The sequence below is a fragment of the Rhopalosiphum padi genome, unplaced genomic scaffold, assembly GCF_020882245.1.
Source record: "Rhopalosiphum padi isolate XX-2018 unplaced genomic scaffold, ASM2088224v1 scaffold1, whole genome shotgun sequence".
NCBI lineage: Eukaryota > Metazoa > Arthropoda > Insecta > Hemiptera > Aphididae > Rhopalosiphum > Rhopalosiphum padi.
In genome coordinates this window covers 12,196,519-12,203,968 of record NW_026869996.1, presented here as the reverse complement: position 1 = coordinate 12,203,968, position 7,450 = coordinate 12,196,519, and the positions used below count along the sequence as shown (strand labels likewise).

At 26.7% G+C, this 7,450-nt stretch overlaps 1 long non-coding RNA gene across 5 annotated transcripts in view; it reads left to right on the top strand.

Annotated features, from left to right (window-relative positions):
- Positions 1 to 2,420: 2,420 nt before the first annotated feature.
- LOC132931425 (uncharacterized) overlaps positions 2,421 to 7,450 on the top strand; it is a 32,425-nt gene continuing 27,395 nt past the window's right edge. For 3 of the 5 annotated variants that reach the window (XR_009662610.1, XR_009662609.1, XR_009662608.1), the window contains exons 1-2: positions 2,449 to 2,969; positions 6,507 to 6,687. This is a non-coding gene — a long non-coding RNA (uncharacterized LOC132931425). Of the gene's footprint in view, positions 2,970 to 6,506; positions 6,688 to 7,450 lie in introns of all 5 variants that reach the window. The other 2 variants (XR_009662607.1, XR_009662606.1) reach the window with 2 other exon arrangements.

The following is a 7,450-nucleotide window of genomic DNA, read 5'->3' as shown; positions in this document are numbered from 1 at the left end:
CGATTTGACTGGTGCATATACGTATATTATTCATTGATTATATTATTGATTACTGATTAGGTATATTGATTTTATAAGTATTTGGGAAGAAGAACATTTTTACATATATAATGAATGAATTTACATGAAATATGTATGTTTGGTATTACACAACGATTTTTATGTAAGTTATTTAAATTATTTAAATTTATTTTATGATAATTTATTCTAGTTAAGGAAGTTAACTATTTATTCGTATATAAACATTAGGTCTAGATTATTTTATCAAATATAATAAAATATATATATTATTATGTAATGGTATTAATTTATTGCATATCAGGCATAAGCAACATTTAGTTTGTAGTAATTTAATTATAAAACGATTCTTACTCGTTTTTTTCCTATGTATTATGATATAATTTTTGGTATATATTTATTATTTATACACAAACATTCCGATATAACTAAAATATATCTTGAAGCTTAAAAATTTATGATAAGACAATTTAGTTTAGTTTAGAGAGTTTCTCTGTTTTTATTGCTGTAGGTATAAACTCATTCGTATGCACTAATCGTACCTAATTATTGCATCGCACATTCCACTATAGATATATAATTTATTGTCTGTATTAAATTTTGAATATTTTTTGTTTATAATTTTGATACTTAAATATAAATTAATAATTATTAATATGAATGTGAATTGTGTGTCACTCTGATGTTTCTTTTAGTACAAGAATTATTTTTATGTTTTTGATAATATTATGAATATTATTATAATATTATTACCATTATTGTATATTTTTATGTACTTGGATTAATAATTAATAATTATAATTTTAGTAATAACTATAGTACCAATAGTACCACCTACTTTGACATTTATTTTATTATAAATCATATCAAATATATATCAATTTTATAATTGAATAAAATATATTTCTGTTAATGTTATAATAATTGTTAATTTTTGGTCATTTATCAATCATCATCATTAATCATAAGAATGATTCAAATTTTAGAATTATAATATATAAATATTTCTAAATATTTTCGTGGTTCTTTATACAATTCTTGATTATAGTATCACAAAATTATACATACTTATTAATTACTTTTATAGTTTTACACTCTGGTCATTTTGGAAAAAATTTATATAATATTATTGAATTTAAGTTAAGGAGAAAGACGACTGCCGATCTTATAATAAAATATATATCATATTTTTATGTTATAATTTTAAATCCAATGTCGATTAGGTTCAATAATTTGATTGACTATATATATTGTAGTAAATTATAATACAAATATATTAGGTATATTTTATAATTAATATTGTATTATTATTTTTAAATTTATTCTTTTTCGTTAGAAATGTCTTACTCAATTTATAATGGTATTAAATTGATCGATTGTATAATATTTAAAATAATAATTTAAAGACTTCATAAATTCAAAAATTTTAGTTTGAACCCGAATACCTGGTAATGAACGATTGTACATATATTAAACGTAGATAGTAATAGCAGTATGATTTAATGTCGTATAATATAGAAGTAAAATAGTAGGTACATGAGACTTTTAGACTTAACTTTAAAGCGTCAATAATTTATTTGTTCAAGTTATAATAACGTATTTGCGAGGGAGGGACATCTCTTCTTAACCTACCTTTTTTTAGTTATTTTTATAAAGTTATAGATGTATTTTTTCCATTTATCACTCTATCAGTAAGTAATACAATTTTGAACCGTTTGGCATCGACAATTTTAGTTATATCTTCTCACTAAATACGCATATATGGCTATATATATTATTATTGTAATAATTTAACTATTGTAATTTGATTATTGTATTGAAATAATGGTATTGATTTTGCTGAAATAAATAAATAAATAATAATATACCCTAAATCCTAAATACGCCACTGGATCAAGTGTCTTATTTTCTCTTGAATTATATTACTCCGTATATCTATAGCCAATATAATATGACTTCTGATGACGGGCACTTGACTGTATAATGTATACTCAAATATATTTTAACTGTTGTATATGTTTATGAAATCATCAAAACCTGTGTTTGTTTGTCGTCAGTTCAAATCGGTCAATAAATATATAGGTATTTTTTATTAACTCATTATACTCATATACATATATATTACTGGAACATCTTCGGGACACCAGAATTGGAGAGGATCCTTCACCTTCTTCTTTTGTATGATTTTATTTTATCTCAAAATTTAAATATTGTCGTGTTTATTTTATTGAGTTTGACCAATTATCATAAAAATAAGCTTATGGACAGAAAGATAATATGTTGTAACTTATTCATTTATATTGAATAAGTCATGATATAATTTATCGAAATATTTTATTTTTTAAATTAGACAAGTTGAGTCAAAAATATACACAAATCATTTTAAAAATAAGACCAAATTAAAATTAGATTTTTAATTAATTTAAAAAATATGAGAAATCATTCCAAAAATTAATCGACCTATTCGACCTACTTGCCAAACGTGAAAATGTGAATATGTTTTTGAGGAGGCTATATGTAAATTATACATATACGCGTATGTACCAGCAAGAATCTTCTCCCTAGTTAGATAGTATGCCACAAAAAATATTTTGCATCCGAGTCGACCGAGTCGTCATTGTTGGTCTTCAATCATCGTGGGCGATGACATCATCGTTTCCTTCGCTGTGCGATTAGTGCTTACATCGGCCGGCAGGTCGCGTGTCGTGTACCGAATAAAAATAACCCACGCCGCGTCCGACATTGGTCCTCGCGCGTAGTACCGTAGTCGTGCGTTCGTGCCAGTGGCCGCCGCACCTTTGTCGTGTGTTTATGCCTGTGCGATATAAGTGATAGTAAAGTGCAGTGCATAGTATCATAATATAGTGTCGTATATTGTTATATTATTCGAGAAACGGAAACCGTCTTCGCCGCCGTCGTTTCACTAATTGATGTCCTGCTTTGAATATTATGTAAGTTTGTCACGAGTTTGGTCGATAAAATCTTGAAGATGACCACCTGCAGCATTTCGGTTAATATAAATCATAATCTGTTGTGCGTCGTCGCCGTAGTCTCCTACGAAATCAGTCGTATACGTTGTTTACGTTGTCTTCCTCTATCATCTGTTTATCCGTTGATTTAGAGTTGATTCGCGGTGTACCTATGAACAGCTTACTCTCTTCTAAAAATTTACGACCCTCGCAATATTCGTTCTAGTTTCGACGTTATCGTCGAAAACAACTCGTAAAATATGAACATAATATGATACGCGGTAAGATCAAATGGTCGTTACTTTACAGTTTACGATGTACGTTTGTATGTTTTTACTTTAACCAGCTAGGCAGGTTAACATTTTCTATAGGCTGAGATTTCAAGTGTGTAAGACATTAAGTGGCGTTTTTAGAGTGACTTATACGTTGCGGCTGCATAATATACTTTTTTCGTATACTTATATTTGTTTGTATATATTGTGTACCGCGTGTGTTTGTATGTATGAGAAAAGGTGATTAAAATTAATTTTTAAGTAGGTACCTATATAATATATATATATAATGATAATCGTAAGTGAATATAAGGTTTTCTCGAATTTTTAATAATCAATCTCTTAGTATTTTAATACATTTGGGATTTGGAATTCTTTTTTTTTTTATAGAATTATTAAATTGCTCAGTCATAAGGTAATAACTAATAATATTCTTCATGTTTTCTTGTTTGTTATAATATACATGTATAAATATATGCACCTATAAGTAAAACATTCTATCAATTTCTTAAAATTTTAAATAAAATAAAATCATGTAGCATAATATACAAATAACAAATAAGTTATAACTATTATTTTTGATAGAGGTTTATTTTTCATAATTTATTACTGTAAACAATTTATAATGCATCCGTCAACAAATTTATTGTATTAAGTGTTAATCAATACTCGAAGTCAATCAATATGAATAGTTTAACATTAAATAAACTATATTTCAAAGCGGTGCATGGTGCGCGTTTGACTCAAATATTTTAAGTTTTCAACAGTAAACTATATATTTTTTATTATAATTTAATTAATAATTATGATAAAATATTGTTTAAGGTTGTATGGGCCCCATTTGATTGTTCTGAACTTTTTTGCTTATATTTCTCAATACTCTGTGAAAGGTGCGGAACCGGTTTTCGCGTGACATTTCTATAGCGAACGAAACCGGGCGGCAAAACCCTAAAAACATTACTATAGCTGTCTTTAGGAATCATATTTGATTTATAATATTTATATGTTTACAAGTTCATTAATGTTTTCTTACAACTGCTAGTCATTTGTATTTACGACCGAAAGCTTTTAAATGTTATCTTTTATGTTTCTCTCCCTATCACAGTGTATATTATACTATCGTGTTATCATTCCAGTAACTGCAAACACGTGTAGGAGATTGTTCCGAATTTATTTGGTTTACTTATCTGTTTATCGAGAACATATTGTATTTTTTTTTAATGCAGGTATCATCTTAGCTATATATTAGTATTCTGATGAAATAATGTTGTCTGCTCAATAGTATAAATGTTGGAATTTAGATAGAAACAATGAATATAAGTTATAACTATTACATTTATACATAAAACATATTTCTTAGTCTGGAGGACTAGGTGTTTTTTAAAATTATTATTTACGTATCATTTTTATTAACCAAACATGCAACTATACAAAGATTTTATAGTACACGGTGTAATACTATTTAGCGTCCTTTGTACATCATTAAATTGGCTTAAGGGTCTTCGTAACTGACATAATCGATACTAATAATTTAAAAGTCAAGTTTTAAACTTTATTTCATATGAAACAAGAGTATTTATTGAACAATTTTATATAATTATCATTTTTCATGAATTGATACATTTTATATTTATTATAATTTTGTTAGATAAATAGGTTATAATATATTAATAATTATTTATAGTTTTAAAAAGTCATCAATTCACTATTATTTATTGATTATAATATTGATATTAATCCTTTTGACTTTTAATTACGTTCAACTGTAATAATCTTATTTATACTTATATTTATCTTTTTAAATTAAATGAAAATGAATAATATTGGACTATAAAACTTGCATATTTTTTAAAAGATTCGTATTGTAGCATTTATATATTTTATCCGTTTGGCCGAATAAATACAATAATAGTTATTCATTTCATACCATTTTAATGGCATTCAAATTGTCGTTAGTAGTTTTTAAAAATAAATTAGAAAGTCCGAAGTCGTACTCATAATAATAATTCATGAATAACAAGAAGGACGCTGGACTAGGAAATTTGATACACGTATTGTTCCTCGAGGATTCATTCCCCGGACGGCCCCTTTGATTAATTGCGTGCAAAAATTAACAAATATCAACCGTTTATCCTAGAAGTCCTAAACTACAAATGATTTGATCAATTAAAAACAAAATTAGATTAAATTAAACATTGCTATGATATGCAGCTCAGCAGCTGTTATAAGCTTTAGGAATATGAAAATTTCAGTACTGAAATGGCAAAGTACCTAATATATAGGTATGTAGGTCACCCGAAAATGTCAACAACATACTTTATTATTGAATAATAACTGATATTGTGACATTTTATTTTTCTATCTCTTTTTAATAAGCAAACAATGTATACTAACATCAATAATTTTTTTGTTTACTAAGCTAAAGTTCGGTGTACCAAGTTCAATGTGCACCATGTAATAGAGACATTATTGTTGGGTTTGATACATATCTAATTAATTTATATATATTATACGTAGCCATACTAAATAGTTATAATATGTATATTGTATTTCGTTATGACGTTATTTATTGAGAACCGATATTTTATATTGCATTACGGGGTATTATAAGGATAATATTTCTTAACCTTTTATTTTAACGGCTGATTGTTTCGTTAAACTAATATTATTTAAATTTTATAATTCTGTGTATTTTTCCCTTAATCATTCGTTTTTTTTTTTGGACCGCGTGTTTTTTTTAAATTTTCTTTTGTGTACATTTAAACATTCTAAACATGATTTTATGCGTCTGTAGTCTGTACATCCTAATAAAACCATAATCTTGATGCTGTACAATTAAAAGTGTAGTTTAGAATTTCAAGACTTTGTTTTAAAAATCTTGTACATAATAGTGGAAGAAAAATGATTATAACTTATTCTTAATGTTTATTGTTTATTAATAAGCACGGCATGTGCCCTTTGTGATCAAAGAAGAATGAGCTCCTTTCTGTTGTCGACGTTCTAATTTTTGTTTTTGGTAATTCATGCGAACCATTATTCTCTGCGTTTAAGTACATATACACCGTGGTTTTGACCGATAGGATATAATAAAATGTTAGACGTTACAACGACTCGACGCACGACGATGGCGACGACTAAAATAGAGAGATACACTGCTGATTTGGATCAGATCCACTTCAGGACTTAATAATTTTCTCTCCACTTTTGTTTCTGCCAAAGTGTAAAATTCCATGCGTCCCTTTTACAGTAGTCAAATTTGACCATCGGCCATGAATTCGTGTTTTCCGCCATTGGCCGCTCTAACGCTGAAAGATAAACGCCGAAATTCCGCTTATTTGGAGACCACCGGAAATCAAACCAGTGGAAAACCAAATGTTATACAAGACATGGAAATGTTTTATATAAAACAAATTGCTCATAATCTTAAGGTAAGAACCAAAACAAATTGTTAAAAACATTTAAAGCGTATATTATATTGTTCTAGTGACGGAATTGATTTAACAGTTTAACGTTGTTATCTATTATTGAAAATATAATATACTTTTTTTTTTATACATAATACGTATTAAAAATAAGGTCTATTAGATGATATACACGATAATTATTTAAAATACATGTATAAAAAGGAGGTAAGTAGGTATCGCCCTACTGTACAGTAGGTGTAGTGTTTACCTAATCATTGAATAAGTAACTATTAAATGTTATGTTTAATTTGAACAATCAATAATAAATCATTTCATAGAAAAAACGATTTTGAGCGAAGACAATATAGCCAGCCGATATACCTATTACCTACTATGTATATTTATACTGCTATTATAGTGAACAATTTTTCTATCATGGTAATACGGTAGAATGAATTAATTTTTGCCAAAAACATAATTGCATTTGAAAATTTCATTATTTGTATATAGGTAGTTATATACTTATATATAATAATACATGTTAAAAGTTTTAAGTAATCAAGAATAATATTTTTTAATTATAAAAAATTACTAACATCATTATTTTTCGTTTAAACATCTCATTTCATCCAAATTTAAACTTATTATGTCAATAAAGTAAATCGTTATATTTAAATATTTCCCCCTAAATTGTAATTGGAAGTAGGTATAGTGTCGATGGACTCTTTTTTTCCATCATGTTTCCATGTCTAGTATTCTATGTTATCTTATTTTTTTTAATTTTTTT